The sequence below is a fragment of the Lissotriton helveticus genome, chromosome 12 (genome assembly GCF_964261635.1).
Source record: "Lissotriton helveticus chromosome 12, aLisHel1.1, whole genome shotgun sequence".
In the NCBI taxonomy this organism is placed as follows: Eukaryota; Metazoa; Chordata; class Amphibia; order Caudata; family Salamandridae; genus Lissotriton; species Lissotriton helveticus.
The window spans coordinates 847,556,235-847,578,564 of NC_136073.1; positions in this window are offsets into that span (position 1 = coordinate 847,556,235).

Sequence of the window (22,330 nt, forward strand, 5' to 3'; positions counted from 1 at the left end):
AGCACTTATCACATGCTCTAAGCTGATGGTAATAGGAACTGGGGACCAGTGCAGCATAGGACAGGAGCCAGAGGGTGGAAAGGGTGTCAGAGAACTGGGGTGAAGCAGCGGTAAGTATTACATTGTACCAGTGTGCTGTAGGAGATGTTACATCGAGGGCCGGGTAGTGCTTGCAGCCCAGCTTTTTGTGATTTTTACTGGCTGGATTTTCAGGCCACAAAAATGGGGTTGGTGTTCCTTTCATCCCCCAATTAAGCCATTACCAGGTGGCTGGTTATATAGTGTATATCATGGCACACTGAAGGGGAGTCAGCTAGTAGAGTTCCACTCCGAGGATACCCCGTGCAACAGGGCGTGAGCACGGCAGATTCAGCGGTGTCATTTGTATAGGGTAACGGTGTGCTAACTTAATACGTTTTTCTCCCACCAACTACTCCAAAACATCACACATCAAATAACTTTTGCAAACACTGCAACATTTAAATTCCGAGATAAAAATCAGCGGAATTAAATTGTGGAAGAACAACTCTCGTGGAAAACAATTGAGACAACATTCTTTTGCATACTTTCTAATGTTTCAAGGGTTGTAAATCTTTGCATTGAAAATGTCAATATCTCCCACCCGTAGGAATGTGTGAAGATGAGAATCCAATTGCATTGTAGCATTTTTTAAAACCTTGCCAACTTGGCAAAGTAGAAAACTAGTGTAGTTTAAAATTAAAAGGGCCCTTTCCTGACAGCTGTTCATTACCACGAATGAGCGATGCTGCTGCTGCTTGGCAACAACTCACTGCTGAGCACTGGTCACTGAAAGGCTTGTCTGAACAAACTGTTTGCACTGCCACTGGGAGCTAAAACTGACCCTGAGCAGAACAAAACACAATTACTCCAGGGGGTTACCAACGTCTGGATTTCCAGAAGTAGGATATCTCACACCTTCTAGATGAGATGTCCAGCTTCAAGGACTCTGTGGTGGGTAAAGTAAAAGTTCACCTCTGGCGATGTCAGGAATCTTGGCCTACCTGTGGAAAGGGTGCAGTTTCTCTACTTCACTTGTGAGTGTAATACCATCTCTCTGACTTACTATTAATGTGGAAACACCAAGAATAATTAGGTTCTTATTCAGTGCCACTTAGGGGAAAGTGTTGGATGGCTTTTCAGGTTGGGGGATACCAATCTACATTATGTAAATCATTTAGAAATAACAAGCACAAAGCCAGAATAAATGTTAAATAACATTGGGAGTCCATCACAAACTTTGAAATGTTTTAGACTGTCTAAATAGTCAAAGTTTGTTTGAAGTATTTGTGCAGTTTAGAGTGGGACATTTTCAAACACTACACCAGCCTTTTGTGATGCCTAGTTAATGTTCCCGTAGACTCTTGCTTCATTCCTCTAGTTCCTCATGCACAATGTTTTGCATACTACGTCTTCCTGGCCTGGATATCCATGGGCAGTTGGCTGGTTTGGTGCAATTCCTTTCCAGAACATGTTGGTGCCAACATGGCAGAGAGAGTCACTAGCGTCACTCTCTTGGGCCACTTTCCCTGGGGGTTGTTTGCCAGCTGGTGTCCTCCCAGTAAGTGCCCGGTGCCAGATCGGAGAGCATCGCTTGCCACCCAGACGCATGTCTGGCCTGTAGTGCTCTTGGCCTCTTCTTCTCCTGAACAAAGCTGCTTCCCCAGAGCAGTGTTTAGATGCCAGGTTGCTGGGTCACGCTTATGGAATGTTGGCAGAGTATTCTGGGCGGTTCACCTGACTGTACGACGACTGAACCAACTACCAGATCCAGATTCCATACAAGTTCTACTATCGGGGACATCCCTAAAGCACTGCCCCCCCTCACTGTTCACCCCAATAGTTCTGATATTTAAGGAGAACTGCGTACTCCTCCTGAATGCGACTGGTGGCTGTCGGTGTACCCGACTTGGCCGTGCCCGTCTGCCAAAGGCAAGGCATGCAGTTCTCACCCAGGTGTGTGTTTGTACACAGAGGCGTGGATCGGCACGGGGACGTGTAGGGACAGGCCTCAGCTTTCAGTGCTGTAGGCAGGGCAGGCACTGCCTTGGGTTCCACAGAAATGTCTCCAAAAGCCTGGGCCAAGTTCAACTGGCACTTGTATAGAAGGGCGATGCCGCTGTCTTATCTGCATTGGCAGAGAGAGGAGCTTCTCTCTGAGTGAGAGTGCAAAGAAGGGATGGTGAAACACAGTTGTTAGACTGCTGCCAGGATGCCCTCTGGGCAGAACTAAGGCACAGTGGCTAGCGTGTATGTGTAGGCCTTGGTACTGAAGTGCCTAGTGCGCTGCAGGTCAGTTTTGGTGAGCTCTTCGGCTGTAGCTGAAGCACTCTTTACAGGTGTGCATAACAAGCCGAGACTGAGATGCACTGGAAGAGCTGCTTAGTTGTCACATATTGTGAGGATGTGTACCCCCGACCTTAAAGCTCTTAACTGGCTTCCTTTTGAAGCTAGAATTCAACTAAAAATAGCCCACAAAAAGCCTTACACCACAATACTCCGAGCTACCTGGCCCAGAAACTTGTGCCTTCTTGTGGTAACAGATCCTCTAGAAGTTCCAACAATCTTCTTCTGAAACCACAACGTTTTGCCAAAAAGAAATCATACAACTGTGCCTTCTCTGGAATCGCTCCAAGGTTTTGGAACGCACTGTCCCCAGAAACCAGATGGAATCCCTCTTCTACCCCTTTAGGAAAGAGGTTATGACTCTACTCCTAAGGAAATTCACATGAACATTTTATTTAATTCCCACTATGGATGTGTTGTTTATCAAGACTCAATCTGTAACTCGCAGTATTCTCTTTGTTTCTGACTTCTACCCCTGTAAAGCGCTCTCGTACCACCAACGGTCTTGTTTGCGTTATATAAAACCGTCAAAATAAATAAATTGTAATCTGAGTTGATGTGCTAAAGTAGAGCTGTCCAAACGCAGCCATGGGGCCTCCGTTGATATTGTTAATTGGCACTTGTAGACGGTGGAGTAGGGAACCCTACAGCAAGGGCAACCACTGGGCCTAATGACCACCAGCCTGTGACAAAGTAGAATTAAAATGACTGCTTTATGGACCCTCATCTGTCTGTTATTTATGAGGAAGTTTCCACAACAATGCCATGAGAAATACAAGGTTAGGGTCCTATTCTGGTGTGGGAGCTACCGTAATGATTCAGGAAAAGAGAAAATATGAAAACTGTGAAGAGAGGAGAGAGACAGGGGTAAACAGAAAGGAAACAAAAGAAATCGCTGTGATAAAAACTAAAAAGCAGGAGCCAAGGAAAGAAGTCCATTTACCCCCTTGGTGTAGGCCAGACTCAGCTCCCCAGTAGATTTTTATGTTTTATGAGTGCCCCTGCAGAACCATACGAAAGACATTTTGCCTTTCGGGCATATTATTATTATATTTTCAATACATTGTTCACTGAAGCTTTCAGCTAAGAACGGCAAACAATAAACACTACAAATAAATTGAAGTTAGACCCCATTTAATGGCATTGCAAACGTATGAAAATATCCACTCTCATAGGAGCGAGCAAATGAACAGGCAGACGTTGCAGCAAGAATTTTTGGGCAAATTCTTTATTAAAACTGCTGCAAAATGCACTAGTTGGCCCTGTTTTCTCAAAAGAAAAACGTTCTTAGGAGTAGAAAACCCTCTCAGCACCAACACCCGCTCCTGAAATCTTGTAAGGATTGCTGGGCTCACCCACTTTACCTACTTTGTGCCCTAGAGGTATGATGGGGGCTATTTTAATTTTCTGCTTCCCGCCTTGCTTGTAGGATGGACTGTGGTGTATTGGCAGACCTGCTCGGCTGCATGTATGTCCTACGGATCCTCACTGAGGAAATGCGGTGGTCCAAGGAGGGGGGGCCTAGTACTGTCATCGGGAAGGTTTGACCTATTATTTTGCGTGTGGGTCATGGGTGGTTTCCACATTACAAAACATAAGGAAGAGGAGGTGGCGTAACGGCCAGAGCTGCCAACTTTGGAACGGGGGAACTAGGTTTGAGTATCGGCATCGGCTCAACATCCTGTGATACTGGAGAAATCACTTCCCATGCCCCAATAAAACCTCAAACTGAATGTGTCCCTGTGTAATGTAACTGGTGGTCATGCAGAGCGCTCAAAAAATATATATAATATATATATAAAAACACCGGCTCGAGTTCCTCTTCAGTCCTTGGATACCAACACGAGGACTCCGGTTTAAATTAAAAAGAGATTCTCTTTATTTCTTTGCGTTATATATATATATATATATATATATATATTCTTTGACATTTCCTCTCTAAGCAAGGATGCCGACGCCGTGTGCAGTTGGGAAATGTATTTATTCAGCCACTATCGAACGCGTTTCGGCTGCACAACGGTGAGCAAGGCTACTGAGTAGCCGAAACGCGTTCGATAGTGGCTGAATAAATACATTTCCCAACTGCACATGGCGTCGTCATCCTTGTTTGGAGAGGACAAGTCAAAGAATTGCATGGACCCGCTCTTGTGGGGTCCCCGAGGCGACGCAACTGTCGATCAGGTGGTAGCGGTACACACACAAGAGGGAGTGTGGAGAATATATATATATATATATATATATATATATATATATATATATATATATATATATATATATATATCTCAAAGAAATTAAGGGGACCTGCAGCAGATTTGTGGGTCCCTGTATTTTAGAGGTGGTGCGGCAGGGTTTTTCTTTAGTTTATGCATGCTGCTGCGGTACAAAAACATGCCCAAGACAGACAGAAGTGGACGTCCTTTGTTGCTGTCCTACAAGCCAGTGGGCATAACGGGCAGTGAGTAAGCATGCTGCTGCTTGGGAGATGCGTCAGTGCAATATTTACATGGTGCGTCCATCAGTACACAGCAAGTATTCCATCCAGTGCAGGAAATGCGTGTCAGTCAGCGCACCATGATGTGGTGATCCGTACACATGGGATATAGCAGTTAATGCATGCCTTTGCAAACAAGGTGTGTGGGTCAGTGCACCATGGAGTGGTTATCCGTGCATGTGGGATATAACAGTTATTGTATGCCTTTGCAAACAAGATGCGCTGGTCAGTGCACCATGGTGTGGTGATCCGTGAACGTGGGTTATAGCAGTTAATGTATACCTTTGAATACAAGGTGCGCCAGTCACTGCAGCATCGTGTGGTGGGAAACATCCATTACAACGCAGTCATTACATCGCACTGCTTTTGCAACACAGCTGTTACAACGCAACTGCCTTTACATCGCATGACATTACAATGCATGCCATTACATCACATGTCACTACAACGCATGCCATTACAACACATACCATTACAACGCATGCCATTATAACGCATTATAAGTAAGGCTCCCTGTTTTCCGTTTTTACGGATTTTTACAGATAAATACAGACAGAAAACAATGTGTTTTCTGTCTGCATTTATTTTTACAAATGGATAAATACAGAAAATTGTGCTTCTTTTAAGTGACTCTCTGTGCTGTCTTTCATGAATTATAGGACAGCAGCTGAGCAGATGGACAGCATGGGAAATTAAAAAACAGGATGACAGTTCTTTAACCCCTTCGGTGCTCATGACGGAGCGGTTCCGTCATGAGCGTCGGTTGAGCTGTGCTCATGACGGAACCGTTCCGTCATGACCACACCCGTTTCTTAGAACGTTCAGCACAGCGCGAAAATTCGCGCCACGCTGAACGGGTTAAATAATGGCATATGTCAACATACATTTAAGGTAAAATGCTAGTATTTACCAGTGGATGTATTATTGTGTAATATTTGGTAGCTAAATAGTATGTCAGTTAAATTGATATGGAAATGTACTGTTTTTCAACTTCATTTATACGCAAAACACAAAATAAATACGGATAAATACAGATAAAATGGCCAAAAGATAAATATGGATAAATACAGACGGAAATGGGCAAAAAATAAATACCATAAAACCGGGAGCCCTAATTATAAGGTAAGTAATAGAGATGTTTTACTTTTAGGGTGGGTATGGGTTTTGGGGTAGTTGGGAATAGTAATTTTTACCCCTACACTATCCAACACTTACCCTACTGTTGCCCTAAAAGTATTATGCGCTGTAATGGAATGCATTGTAAGGGTATGCGTTGTATTGAAATGTGTTATAATGGTAGTTTTTTTAAATGTGTTGTACTGGCATGCGTTGTAAAATCATGCAATGTAATGGTAGTTGCGATGTAAAAACCGCGTTGTAAAATCATGCATTGTAATTGTTTGCGTTGTAACGTCATATATTCTGTGTGGTGATCTGTCAACGTGAGACATAGCAGTTAATTCATGCCTTCGCATACAAGATGCGCCGGTCAGTGCACTGTGGGGTGGTCCACGCACCTGGAATATAGCAGTTTAATGCATGCCTTTGAAAACAAGGTGTGTGGGTCAGAGCACCATGGTGTAGTATTCCGTGCACGCCGAATATAGCAGTTAATGCATGCCTTTGCATACAAGGTGCTCCAGTCAGTGCACCATGGTTTGGAGATCTGTGCATGTGGGATAAAGTAGTTAATGCATGCCTTTGCATATACGGTGTTCCAATCAGTGCATCGTGGTGTGGTGATCCGTGAACTTGGGATATAACAGTTAATGCATGCATTTGCATATAAGGTGTGCCGGTCAGTACACCGTGTTGTGCACCATGGTGCTGTGGTCCGTACACATGGGATATGGCAATTAATGCATTCCATTGCATACAAGGTGCGCCGGTCAGATCCGTGCACACAGGAGAGAGCAGTTAATGCATGTCTTTACGTACAATGTGCGCCGATCAGATCCGTGCACATGGGTTATAGCAGTTAATGCATGCCTTTGCATACAAGGTGCATCGGTCAGTGCACCATGGTGCATGGATCTGTGCACACGGGTTATAGCAGTTAATGCATGCCTTTGCATACAAGGGGCGCCGGTCAGTATACACATAGGGTGTGCATGTCAGAACAGTGGGCGCGTGCAGAGGATCTCAGACATGCCACAGGGCACGTGCCCTCCTGCTAATCGGATGTGCCAGTCGTGCCAGAATTCGCGCACAATGTGTGCCAGGAGTGTCTCCTCGCGCTGTGTCCGGCTTTCAGGATTACCTAGCAGATCATCGCGTGCACCACCACTCAACCCCCCCCCCCCCCACCACCAATCCTCTCAATCGAAAGCTAAATATAGACACCTCATTAAAGCGGGCAGCGCCCTCCCCAGCTCCGAGCTCTCCAGAGGAGGCGCGCGGGCTCTGTTTTATCTCCTTAACAGATGAGGGTTTGACGAAGGCCCTCCCCTCGGGCAGGAGGCGCGCGCAGGCCTTTGACATCACTTCTCAACTTATGTCACTTTCAGCGAGAAGGAAGGGTACCACTGCGGCACCCCACTCGGGCACGAGCACCTTTCAACAGAACTGAGGCTATTCAACACTAATACTCTATGGGTCCCGGAGTAGCGTGCTACTCGCCGAAAACGCGCTTCGACGCCTCGTCAGGGGTAGTAAGCGCTATATAAATGCAATTACAATACAATACAATACCAGTGCACCTCAGTCGTGACCTGAGCACCCCCTGCTGTAGGAGTGTGAGGCCTTGAAACTACCAGTGCACCTCAGTCGTGACCTGTGCATCCCTGCTGTAGGAGTGTGAGGCCTTGAAATTACCAGTGCACCTCAGTCGTGACCTGTGCATCCCTGCTGTAGGAGTGTGAGGCCTTGAAACTAACAGTGCACCTCAGTCGTGACCTGTGCACCCCCTGCTGTAGGAGTGTGAGGCCTTGAAATTACCAGTGCACCTCAGTCGTGACCTGAGCACCCCCTGCTGTAGGAGTGTGAGGCCTTGAAACTACCAGTGCACCTCAGTCGTGACCTGTGCACCCCCTGCTGTAGGAGATTAAGGCTTTGAAACTACCAGTGCAACTCAGTCGTGACCTGTGCACCCCCTGCTGTAGGAGTGTGAGGCCTTGAAATTACCAGTGCACCTCAGTCGTGACCTGTGCACCCCCTGCTGTAGGAGATTAAGGCTTTGAAACTACCAGTGCAACTCAGTCGTGACCTGTGCACCCCCTGCTGTAGGAGTGTAAGGCCTTGAAACTACCAGTGCACCTCAGTCGTGACCTGTGCACCCCCTGCTGTAGGAGTGTGAGGCCTTGAAACTACCAGTGCACCTCAGTCGTGACCTGTGCACCCCCTGCTGTAGGAGTGTGAGGCCTTGAAATTACCAGTGCACCTCAGTCGTGACCTGAGCACCCCCTGCTGTAGGAGTGTGAGGCCTTGAAACTACCAGTGCACCTCAGTCGTGACCTGTGCACCCTGCTGTAGAAGTGTGGGGCCTTGAAACTACCAGTGCACCTCAGTCGTGACCTGTGCACCCCTGCTGTAGGAGTGTGAGGCCTTGAAATTACCAGTGCACCTCAGTCGTGACCTGAGCACCCCCTGCTGTAGGAGTGTGAGGCCTTGAAATTACCAGTGCACCTCAGTCGTGACCTGAGCACCCCCTGCTGTAGGAGTGTGAGGCCTTGAAACTACCAGTGCACCTCAGTCGTGACCTGTGCACCCTGCTGTAGAAGTGTGAGGCCTTCAAACTACCAGTGCACCTCAGTCGTGACCTGTGCACCCCCTGCTGTAGGAGATTAAGGCTTTGAAACTACCAGTGCAACTCAGTCGTGACCTGTGCACCCCCTGCTGTAGGAGTGTGAGGCCTTGAAATTACCAGTGCACCTCAGTCGTGACCTGTGCACCCCCTGCTGTAGGAGATTAAGGCTTTGAAACTACCAGTACAACTCAGTCGTGACCTGTGCACCCCCTGCTGTAGGAGTGTGAGGCCTTGAAACTGCCAGTGCACCTCAGTCGTGACCTGTGCACCCCCTGCTGTAGGAGTGTGAGGCCTTGAAACTACCAGTGCTCCTCAGTCGGGACCTGTGCACCCCCTGCTGTAGGAGTGTGAGGCCTTGAAACTACCAGTGCACCTCAGTCGTGACCTGTGCACCCCTGCTATAGGAGTGTGAGGCCTTGAAACTACCAGTGCACCTCAGTCGTGACCTGAGCACCCCCTGCTGTAGCAGTGTGAGGCCTTGAAACTACCAGTGCACCTCAGTCGTGACCCGTGCACCCCCTGTTGTAGGAGTGTGAGGCCTTGAAACTACCAGTGCACCTCATTCGTGACCCCGAGCACCCCCTGCTGTAGGAGTGTGAGGCCTTGAAACTACCAGTGCTCCTCAGTCGGGACCTGTGCACCCCCTGCTGTAGGAGTGTGAGGCCTTGAAACTACCAGTGCACCTCAGTCGTGACCTGTGCACCCCTGCTATAGGAGTGTGAGGCCTTGAAACTACCAGTGCACCTCAGTCGTGACCTGAGCACCCCCTGCTGTAGCAGTGTGAGGCCTTGAAACCACCAGTGCACCTCAGTCGTGACCCGTGCACCCCCTGCTGTAGGAGTGTGAGGCCTTGAAACTACCAGTGCACCTCAGTCGTGACCCCGAGCACCCCCTGCTGTCGGAGTGTGAGGCCTTGAAACTACCAGTGCACCTCAGTCCTGACCTGTGCATCCCCTGCTGTAGGAGTGTGCGGCATTGAAACTACCAGTGCACCTCATTCGCGACCTGAGCACTCACTGCTGGAGGAATGTGAGACTTTAGAACTACCAGTGCACTATAGTTGTGACCTGAGCCCTGCCTGCTGTAGGAGTGTGAGGCTTTAAATGTAAAAATGCACCTCAGTCATGTCCCGAGCACCCCTTACTGTAGCAACGTGAGGCCTGGAAATAGCAGTGCACCCCAGTCGTGACCCGAGCACCACCTACTGTATTACCGTAAGGCCTAGAATCTATCAATGTGTATCTCAGTCCTGGCTGGGGCTCTCCCTGCTATGGCAGTGCACGCAGGGCTTTAAGTGGGATGAAACAACTGTGGGGTCTCTCAAAGGGGCGTGGTCAATGTAATTAAGGGCATGGCTTAAAAACACATAAGCTAAAAGTCTGTGCTTAGCATAATGTGTGTCTTGTATTTTGCTGTTTCTGTCATATGGTACAACAAGTAACATGATACCTACAACAAGTCAGGACAATAGTCCTGGCTTCGTCAATGGTTGTTAGTTGCATAAGATAAATAAGCAGCAACTATGACTTGTATATAATATTGGAATAGGTCCCACTTAAAGCCCTGGTGACACCAGGACAATGTTGTTGCTCCTGAGTTTCAAAAAGAGAAGGGAAATCCAGAGAGAAAATGAGTCTCTTTAATGGATTTCCCTTCCCCTACAACGCTCACCTGGCATGACGTCATGCCATACCTTCTCCACTAGTGAGAAGTGAGCTGTGTGAGCAGCGCACATGGATGTGCCGCTGTCACTGCAGTCCGGAAAAAACAGACCGCCTGTGCCAGGGCACAAAACAGAGCCCGATAGAGAACCCTTTCGAGGCCTCGTTTTAAAAAACTGCCGGTGCTCAGACCCGGCCCATTTAAAGCCCTGAGGGCAAGGCTGCCTAGCTACCAGTGCACCTCAGTCCTGACCTGAGCACCTCCTCGTAGAGCAGCCCTGAGGCCATCACATTACCAATGCATCTCAGTCCCAAGCGGAGCACCCCCTGCTTTAGCCCTACTGATGCCCTACTCAGTCCTGGGACCTCCCTGGGTTAGCAGCCCTGAGGCCCTGAACCAGTTCTCTACTGACTCATGGAAATCCCGCCCCTTCTATTTTCATGCCGCGTGGTTGGGTCTGCCGAGTCGCTTGCCTCTACACAGGCCAAGCGTCATGCCTGATCTGTGATGTTGCATCACCTGCCTCCATTCCAAAAATGATGCCCTTAATCAGAAAGCGGCTGACCAATTTACGTTGATATTATCCCTTGCGGCTTCAGAAGAAGTCAAGCTCGCAAGCTCACACGTGGTCCATTGCGTTGCCAGTTTAGGTCTCCTTGCTCCATCGGGTTTGCCTGCAAAATTAGGGCGAGGCAAGTGTTCCACAGAGTGACGAGCCCAAGAACTGGTTCAGCCGTAGAATGTGTCCTGACTGTAGCTCTGACAGTCCTAGGGGAGTTTTTAGATCTGGTGTTAGCCACCTTTCGATTTTACTAAAATTGTATGTCTTTGATTTACTCACCCACAGGGTTGGATTGGGATTCAAAATCGGCCCGGGCACGCTAAAAAAAAGTGGCCCACATTTGCATATTGCCTTTTCTCAAAACACTGCTTCGGCAAAATTTTATTAAAAAAAGGGGGGTGGATACAAAAAGTGCACTGGTTCTTTTACGCTGGTGACTGAAAACAAGTGAGGCCACTTCTGCTCAGGCCACCTGCACTGCTAGGTAAGCATATATTAATGGGCCGGCCCTGCGAGAGAAAGAAAGTAACACCTCTGCCTGTTGCTAAACGTGAGATAATTTGCGCCCATCTGCCTCCAGAAATGCCACTCAGACACAGCCACTGGGCTACTGGCTGTATCGAACAGCGACACCGCCCAAATCTGCTCCCCAGACTGCTCCAAAAAGCAGCCCACAATTGGAACTGTGTTGGGCATTGCCCGAGTGCCCATGTTACCAATCCGGCGCTGCTCACCAATAAAGACTACCAGCTAGCCCCCTTCTTCCTTGGTCTGTTGTGTCATTCACATTTTTCTGTAACCCGCTACAGCATACAGCTGGTGGTATTAGATGAGCCATCTAAGCCATTGGATGATCTCAGTGTGAGGTTTGGCATTCTGATTTTTCTCAAGGAGGACACTCACAGGCAAAGTAGTTCTCTGTAGAGCCAAGAACTACTATATCAATGTGTTATCTTTGAGACAAAAATAAATAAAAAATTAGCCAACGTTTTTTTTTATTGCTGAGGGGCTTACAGCTCCCCAACAATACAATTTTACAAAAACCATGACAAAAGAAAACAAGCATTGAAAAAGCCAAAAACCTGGCATTATACGCCAGGCCTATTTGCTTTGTGAATTCTTATTTAAAGTAGGTAATTGGACTCGTCCGAGTTATCATCTGCTCCATAAAAACAGGCGAGAAGTCATAAAAGACTACAACAGTAAATCATTTCTGAACATGTAGGGACATCTGTGCTGGGAGCGCCCTTCTTCCTGACTTTTTTCTGGGAACACACACTTCATTTGCCTAGATTTCTTGCCTCCTGTGAATGCACCGCATCCCCATTATTCCCCCTGCCATACTTCTCACATGGTGCTCGGATCAGCTTGGCGGCCATCTTGGGTGTGGCGTCTTAGCTACCATTTGCAACACCTTTGTCAACATGGTGTCCCCCAATGGTGGATGAGCTTTATAGTGACATGGAATCCTAGCCGCACGAGTCGATCCTTGAAAGGTCGAATGGTACCGTCATGCCCCGCGGCCACATTCCTTGTCGTTTCCGCCTTCTTCAACAATTTGATGGGCAAAGGCTTTGGGTGGGTTCCCAGCGCCATTCCACCCGCAGTCAGCTCTGGGTTTGTTCTGTCGGGTCCTTTGAAGGGGGGGGACACGCCTTTCCTGTGGCCCTTGCCAAGGGATTTGGAGCGCACAGCCACCTGGCACCGGGCGCAGGCCCGTTTGGTGCCTTCCACCCCCTTTCATTTTCCAGGACTCCATTCAGTCTTCACAACAAACGGCGCTTTTCTTCCCCTGGTTTTGTTTTAAGGGTTGGACGGCTGACAGGGGGCTCTTCGGTCCGCTGTGCGCCTGATCTCTCAGAAGCCTCTTTCAGTGGGGCGGGCGCCGTGCCCGACGGTGTGCAGATCAAACGACAGGGGTGAGGGTGGAAACCAGCCCTTGGCAGGCATGCGGGGGTGGGTGGTAAGTGTCACCTGACGGTGCCTGGCACCCGCTGAATGGAGGCACCCTTCCCTCGTGGCGCTCAGATACTGGGCACTCGCCGAGGGAGGAGGCGGGCATGCTGAGAGCAGCCAGATCATATATGAAGTAAAGTTGGAATGTTTGCTTAATCCGACACTTCCCGGAGAGTCTAGAATGTGGTGAGCACAGATTGCATCAGTCAGTACCCTGGAAATGTGACTGAGCTTCACAGGGAACAGAGAGGGCTCATTCCATCGGAAAAAAAATATTAAATACATACATCCAATTTCCCAAGAATTTCCTCTGGTTCCCCACCCCCAACCTTCAAGCAGAGACGATTTAGTTTTAAGGCATGGGCAAAGTGGGCAACTGCCCAGGGCCATCACGTTTCAAGTCCCCACCCCCTGGGGAAAGTGAACTAACTTTCTAACACCAATCTGTCTGTTTCTCCTTCTCAGCCTTTAACATATTATTCAATATTGTTTGGCATCATGAGGATTGAACTTGAAGAAAGTAGGCTTTAAAATACAGACTTTATGCAAACAGCGGCCCCTGAAGTATGTCTTGCCTAGACCCCCAATATTCTTAAAACAACACCACAAGGTCGATGAACCTCGCTCGTGGCATCCCTGGAGTGCAACTACCAGAATCTCACCTCAATTTCTGCTGCAACTACTCCAACCAATTACTCTCACCCATTTCCATCAGCACTGGTTCGCCTGCAACTACCCTCCCCTAAGGGCTTTAAGTGGGCCGGGTCTCACCGGGCCTGAGCACCGGCAGTTTTATTAAGGAGGCCTCAAAAGAGGTCTCTATCGGGCTCTGCCCTGGCACTGGCGGTCCGTAACTAACAACCATTACTAAAGGCAATAGTCCTGACTTGTTGTGGGTATGATGTTACTTGTGTCATATATCTGGATGCAATGACACAAACAGCAAAATACCATTCGGCCGACACACTGTGCTAAGCACAGAGTTTTTTTCTTACCTATTTTTAAGCCACGCCCTTAATGAAATTGGCCACGCCCCTTTGAGAGACCCCACAGTTTTTTCATCCCACTTCAAGCCCTGCCTCCCCACCTCAGAAGTATCACTACTAAACCTACAAATATCATCAGCTCACCCATGTGTCTCGCTTCTAATGTTAAACAGTACCTCAAAACCTGCTCCTACGTAACACTATACCCTACTCTGGCTCACCCGTAGCCCTGCTACCATAACGCATGCTTACCTGTAACACTGCTCCCCCAGCAGCACCTATCTCTCCAGCTCACCTGTAACTACAATTGTCTACCATTAACTATTTGTAACTACCAGTGTATCTGCAACCGCCCCACCTCGTGTGTTGACCTTCTACCATCACTCTGTAACTACTGTCACCATACTTTGACCGTAGCAGTTCTTCACCTGCAACTACCACCCCCACCTCACCTGTATCACTACTATCCCTCCAAATATCATCTTACCTCATATGCCTTGCTTCTAAGGTCAAAATGTACCATAGTACTTGATCAGCTGTAACACCCTACCCTGGCTCACCTGTAACACCGCTACCATAACGCATGCTTACCTGTCACATTGCTCCCCTGGCAGCTACCGTCCCTCTGGCTCACCGGCAACACTGTCCTTGCTAGGAGTACTGCTGCACCCTACCCCACCAGTAACACTGCAACGCGTGCGTCTGCCATCGGCACCAATTTGTCTACAGCTCGACTACTCGTGCAACTACCACCACGTCGCCAGACTTTGTAAGGAAACCACTGTCCGAATGCTTCACCACTAATGCTGCGCCACGTGCAAATAGCAGACCCCCTACCCATCCGCGGTCCATGCAGGTAACAGTGGTGGGGCCGAGTAAAGGGGGATTTCGAGGGACGATGCCAGGGGAAATTAAATAAATAGTTATTTTCCCTCTGCATCGTCCCTCGAAATCCCCCCTTACTTGGCACCCACCACCCTACCGTTGATATCTGCATTGACCGCGGCTGCCCCTACCTTACCTGCATCATTGGTAATTCCACCAGTATTGTCAACTCACCTGATCAGTCCAACTTGAAGCCCTACAACTACCATTACTCCCGGTCTACTGAAATGTTGCATCATGAGCAGTTAGCTGTAGCTCTGTTATTGCTGGGAGTATCACTGCACCCACCCCACCAGTAACGCTGCTACATGTGTATCTGCCTCTGGCCCCGATTTACCTACAGCCCTCCTATTCATGCGGCTACCAACACCTCAGCTAAATATGTGAGATTATATCCCAAGAAACTACTCCAACACTACTTCACCGGCAACACTGCTTCACCTGCAACACTGCTTCACCTGCAACACTGCTTCACCTGCAACACTGCTTCACCGGCCACACTGCTTCACCGGCAACACTGCTTCACCGGCAACACTGCTTCACCTGCAACGCTGCTTCACCTGCAACACTGTATTCACCTGCCACACTGCTTCACCGGCAACACTGATTTACCGGCAACACTGCTTCACCTGCAACACTGCTTCACCGGCAACACTGCTTCACCTGCAACACTGCTTCACCTGCAACACTGCTTCACCTGCAACACTGCTTCACCGGTGACACTGCTTCACCGGCAACACTGCTTCACCGGCAACACTGCTTCACAGGCAACATTGCTTCACCTGCAACACTGCTTCACCTGCAACACTGCTTCACCGGCAACACTGCTTCACCTGCAACACTGCTTCACCGGCGACACTGCTTCACCTGCAACACTACTTCACCTGCAACACTGCTTCACCTGCAACACTGCTTCACTGGCAACACTGCTTCACCTGTAACACTGCTTCACCTGCAACACTGCTTCACCTGCAACACTGCTTCACCAGCGACACTGCTTCACCTGCAACACTACTTCACCTGCATCACTGCTTCACCTGCAACAATGCTTCACCGGCAACACTGCTTCACCTGCAACACTGCTTCATCGGCAACACTGCAACACTGCTTCACCGGCGACACTGCTTCATCTGCAACACTGCTTCACCTGCAACACTGCTTCACCTGCAACACTGCTTCACTGGCAACACTGCTTCACCTGCAACACTGCTTCACCGGCAACACTGCTTCACCGGCAACACTGCTTCACCGGCAACACTGCTTCACCTGCAACACTGCTTCACCGGCAACACTGCTTCACCTGAAACACTGCTTCACCGGCAACACTGCTTCACCTGCAACACTTGCTCACCGGCAACACTGCTTTACCGGCAACACTGCTTCACCTGCAACACTGCTTCACCTGCAACACTGCTTCACCGGCGACACTGCTTCACCTGCAACACTGCGTCACCTGCAACACTGCTTCACCGGCAACACTGCTTCACCTGCAACACTGCTTCACCTGCAAATACTAGACGACCTGCCTCCCATGCACCATTGCAAAAGCCACATGTAGCCTTGACTCGCATTCTCTCTTCAAACCCTACAACTACCATTAATCCTGCTCATCTGTAACATTGGTTCATGTGCTGTTACCTTTACTCGGCCTCACCTGTAACATCGCCTCATTGGCCGTTTCCCTACTCATCGTCACCTGTGACATTGCTAGTTATGCTAATAGCATGCACCTACTGAACCCAACCTGTAGCCCTGCTTCCCTTGCATATTCAACAATCCTTCTTGCGAGTAGCCGTGATACCATTGAAACTAGCATCACACCACCATACGTACAATACTATTGCATCACGACAAATTCCAGCACTATTCCACTCTCATCTTGTACCTCTGCTTCTCTTACAAACCCTATAAGCCTCTCTACCTGAGCACTGCGGTCTCATCTAATCATGGGGTCGTGTTTGTTACTTATTCGCGCTCACGACTATCATTAGCTTCTCTCCCCCCAATATAGTTTACCCATTAAATTAAACACCCTCACCTAAGTCTCAATTTTCCCACTGGACCTAGGAACGCCTCATCTTCTCCTGGGCTTTGCTTCCATTGACATACAAGAACTGAAGTCCTTCACAGCATCCAAACCTAGTGCCTGGCCAACTACTCTCGTCTGACCACAGAATCTCTAGACTACATCTTATCCAGTTACCCTCCCCTCACTGTATCTGTTGTCACACCTGCCATCTGTTAGCCCCCTCTACATCTTTGCAACCAAGTTCTTCCTGCAGCGTATCGAGAAAGTCAGATTGCCGAAACGCGTCTGTCAGTGCGGGGTTTTATTTTTGCACTAATAAAGAAACTTGAAGCAAGGACCTGTGAGTGCTCTCCTCTTTACGCTGTCGGAAATGCTGGGCGTGTGAAGAAATATATATATATATATATATATATATATATATATATATATATATATATATATATATATATATATATATATATATATATATATATATATATATAATATATATACATATATATATATATATATATATATATATATGCACAATCTCATCACTTCCCAGGCAGGCGAAATGAGAAACACGGACCCAGCGGCTCAGACAGGTAGATGTTCTTTATTTATTTGACCTTTCCTCTTGTTGACGCGTTTCAAGCACCAAGTGCCCTTGCTCACACATATATATATATATATATATATATATATATATATATACAGAGCAATCCGTAGATCTGCCTCACCAGCTGGGTCGTCGCCACTCCTCAGCATACACAGACACAGACATGGTAAATAGATGTGTATTATTTTATTTTGGGCTGTTTTGGAGCCATGATATCTATACACACACACACACATATATATATATATATATATATATATATATATATATATATATATACACACACACACACACATATATATATGCAGGGTGGTACACAGATGTATATCTGTGTATAGAATGAAAATAGACCACAACAAAGATGTCTGTTGCTTTATTTTGAGAAAGACCACATACGCTGAAATAAGCCAAAGCTATACCATGAAACATAATATTGACTTTAAGGAATTGAAGAGTGTAGGTGCTCGCGACTCTGAGCACGTACTGGGAACAGAAGTGGCGTCATTTCAGTATTTTTATTGGGGAGCTACACTACGGGCTTGATGCAAGCGCTCGCCCACTTGAGTATATATTGTGACACTGGCATCCAATCCACTGGGGTATACACGGAACAGCAGTCTTAGCAGATGGACTACATTTACCAAGATGCAATGCCTGCCTACGCCCACTGGGGCGGGATTGTTAGCATCCAATAAAGGTTCCGATTTCAAGTGGATGCCTCTTTGTGTTTATTGCAGGCCGGTGATCAAGGGCTACGGCTTGAAACGTTTGGCACACTGCAATAAGGAACGCTGCGAAGGCTCGTGGTGGTGGCAGCTGCCTGCAATGGTGTGTGGAAACCCTTCTGTGTGCGACCTTTCCTTTGGGGACACCCTATTTTCTTGATATATATATATCAGCTCGACAAAGGCTGTTACAGCTGAAACGTGACTCTCTTGGTAGCTGGGTCGAGGGAGGCCCATTGGAATAAAGAAGCCATATTCCTGCAATCCTCATGTGCGTGCTGTTTTCCTTTGGGAGCAGGTGTTGCGTAATTTATATATATCAGCAGCACTCCACCCTTCCCTTGAATCTTGCTTCAGGAACTGGAGCACGGACCACAATTTCGGCGCAGAATCCAAATTTTTATTTTGCTTATTAGAACAACAACAGCCATGACGCGTTTCTGCCCCGGAGGGCCATGATCACATGATATATATATATATATGATATATATATATATATTCGGCAGAAGGACGTCTCACAGCAGTCACGCAGCATCAAAGACGAGGCAAACCCGGGTACTAGTGCTCAGAGGTTTATTACGCTCTCCACCACACCACCACTACGCGTTTCGGTCAAACAAGACCTTGATCACAACAATATATATATATTTTTTTTTATGTATATCTCATACACTTCAGCTTTATTTTCCATAAAGCTCCTCTCAGGATGGTGCTGTAATCGATGGGATCACTCTTTCTTATGAAGCTCTTCAGATTGAGTTCCACTGCGCTTGGCTTTTGGCCGTGCGGAGCAGGGGTTTGGCCACAGGATCTGCCGTGCAACCAGGCTCTGCATCCAGCCACCAGCGCAGGCCATATGCAGTACAGATTGGCCAGCTCCTTCGCCCAACCCCCTGTATCCATGGAACACACGTCATGCACGCCCTTCGGCCAGCTAGGCTCCGTGCCCAACCCGCCTTGGCCTAGTCTGACCTGTCTTAGGCATACAACAAACACCGCTGAATAAATCATTGTCCCGCCAGTGCATTCACTGATAAAAAGGGAAAGTATTTTATTGCACAAACACTACACTACGCACTAATTCCTGAATATATACAGGAGATGCCCTCCAACAGTTGATTCCTCAGCAAGCCCTGAACCTTTACCCCACAATATCACCCACACATTCTGAACACTATATAATGGGGTGCAAGTATTAAAATCAGGCCTACTGACTTTATCAGGATATCAAGAAAAGCTCATAAAGGTGGAACTATGTCATTACTGCTCAATATAAACAGCATTCAAAACTTAACCTCTGAGGATATCATGTTCCAGTGACTTTCACAAATAAAAAACAGTAAATCGCTGGAATATTTGTCAATGTCAATACTGGGTGCATGAGTCTTTTTTTAACTTATACACATGCTGCAAAGCGGCCCTGTAAAGTTACACCTGCTTAAACTAATATGAGCTTATCCTAGGTGACTATTTCGGCTCCCAAAGGAGTCTTAGTTCGGCTACCAGAAATTGAGGTGGGGGAGCCCTGTTTGGGGGCTACTGCACACCCTGCAGCCCCATAACATTGTGTTGTGGCTCCTGTGTTCTCTGGGACACCACAGGAAAGAATATGCATATTTTTGACCCACCCAAAGACCTTATGGGACTAGTCAGTACAGCTTATTCGGCCTGCAATACTGCCTTTGATGTGAGGCTGGATAAGAGAAATCCTTGTCTTTTTTCGGGCGGGCCACTGGCGCAGGGCGCGAGTCAGGGTACTGCGCAGGTGGACGGCATCCCCCCACTTATTTTACCTAGAGCTCGATAACTGGAGCAAATGGAGCCACACATTCACTCTTTGGCCTGTCTGGGGCAAGATCGGAGCTCATTCAGAACGCTGCTCACGCGCTGGCTTCTCTGATGCAATTGCATCTAAGGAGTGAGCGAGGGGCGGCAATGAGTCTGATGGTGGAAGCCACCTTTCGTGACGTCACTTCCTGTCGTGATGTCAGGGTCCCCCCACTTCTTTTTTTAGGACTTGTGCCCTGCACTGGTGTATATATACGATTAGCAGCTCTATAACTACCTGTATATACTTACTTTCACTGTATTAGGGTAGTCGATATTTCAATGTTTTGGTCACAATATTCTGTCTGGCAGGACAATTTTTTGTCAAACAATGTTTTGCCATGCAACCCATGACCCTCCAAACCCTCCAAACCAAACACTTGCCATGGTCCCATAGGCAATACTAATTAGCCTCTCCTTGGTTACTAACAGCATCGGTTCCACCCTCAGTCCTTTACCGTACGCAGCTATGCTCTGGCTGCCACACCCCCTTCCTTCCTGAAGAAGCTGCGCACTCAATGGTAATGTATAGTACATACTTGTGGGTAGAGGGCATAGACCATATGGTTCTTTGACTTTGGTAGATGCTGAACATTGAAGTTTGTTGACTTTGCATGTACGGTTATGTGGCGATTTGTCGCTGTATGACTAAGGGTATTCGGTTAGAGTCTTGTGGGTACTGAAATGTACTACTGTGCAGGTACCATCTGCTGAATAGGCCTGTGACAAGTGAATGTAGAGTTTTGTGGGTCTTGAGTGTACCGTACGGAGAGTATTGGGACATATTACACTATTGTTGTCAAAAATTGCATTTGTGTCGTCTGTAACGACCCGATTGACTGTAGATTTTAATATTATGACGGTTAGGGACTCCTCACTTTTGACTCGCCCTGTTATGTTGTTGCATAAAATCAATAAGATTTCTTTTTTCTTTAAATCCATATTTGGGTCAGACTATATTATGACAACAATATTCTGTATCACACCAGGTGTTAGATATACAACTACAATACCATACCTAGTGGGCATTGAGTCTTAAATATGGTTGGTATTTTGTCTGTAGTGCTCTAGGTGTTGAGTGTTCAGTCTGCCAGTGTTGGGTGTGCAGTCCTTTTAGCACTGTGTCTACAGTTCCATGGCAATGACGTAGAAAAGGCCATTCTATTGTAAGTCCAAGAACCCAGATCTATGCTGGGTATTAAGGAACTTAACGTAAAATAAACTGCTAAACAACAAATCTCCATGGAAACCAATAACATAGTTGGTGGTTGGCCTGGATCTGCTCTCCCAAGCCTACTTTGGACACCCTTGACCTAAATCCTCAAAAACCTGTAATCTAAGTCAATATAATGCACTTCTTTTATTTGTCAGTTTGAATTAGGAATACACTGGACTTTTTTTAACAGAATTCTTCGGTTCTGATGAGACAATATTACACTGTTCCATAATCTTCACACACATGTCCAAATTTTTCTTCATGGCCCCCAAAGTCACTGAATAACCCGGTAGGACAGTAAACTCAATACCCGTTTGGAAATTTGACTATTCAGACGCAAAGATCCATCTCGAGCAGGCGTGTAAGGTATGTTTCAATTACAGTACGAATACATCTGATTATCCACTTACGAGACTGTTTTCAAGTCGTATATATATTTTATAATCGGGTGCCCCGGGGGGGACCACGCCTTGCTAGCTGATGACTAACACGTCCCCGGCTCATTCATGCTGTGAAGAGTGGTGACCGCTGTCTAATTCGGTTGTCGGTGTAATTTGCTGCTGTTGTTGCAGGCCTGTAATTCAGAGGAAAGGCTGGTGTGGTGCAGAGCCCAGCGGCGTAGTCGGAAATGCCGCACAGACGCGCGCGTTCCTCTCAGAGATCCCTTCGCATCAATAATTGAATATATTGCCGGCAGTTAGAGCCCGCTGGGCCACCGTAGGAAGTGCTGTCTCAGCCTCCGTCTGCAGGCGTCCCTAAAACACATAGCCAGGGCGTCTCTGCAAGAGGGAGAAGGCGTTCGACTTATTTACATCTGGTACAACGAGACGGGCAATTAGTAACGCCTAGCGCCTGGAAGACCATCGCTTTAAATGCTATGGTTGATCCCCAGACAGCCACTTCATAATTTAAGATCAGAGCCGCTGGAATTATGCGATTCTGCTGCCGCAACATTTCTGCACAACTATTGGTTTGCCGCATTTGCCACATAATCCATCATCTGAGGCGTAATCTGCAGATTTTAGCAAAAACAAACGTTTATAGCTCAAATAGATAAAAAAGTTCATCGAAAAGTGTTTGTGGGTAGTGAAAGTTCCTTTACAGAGGTGAACTGAAGAACATCTTTCAGTTCTTATTTATGTATTTGGTTGTTAAACTGGTACTAACGAGGCGAAATGTTTGACCCAGACAATATTACCATGTGTAAAAATGTCCAAAAATGGATTACTATAAAAAGAAAGATGCCGCATAATATGCCTTTTCTTGCTGCATAATTTGGTGGTC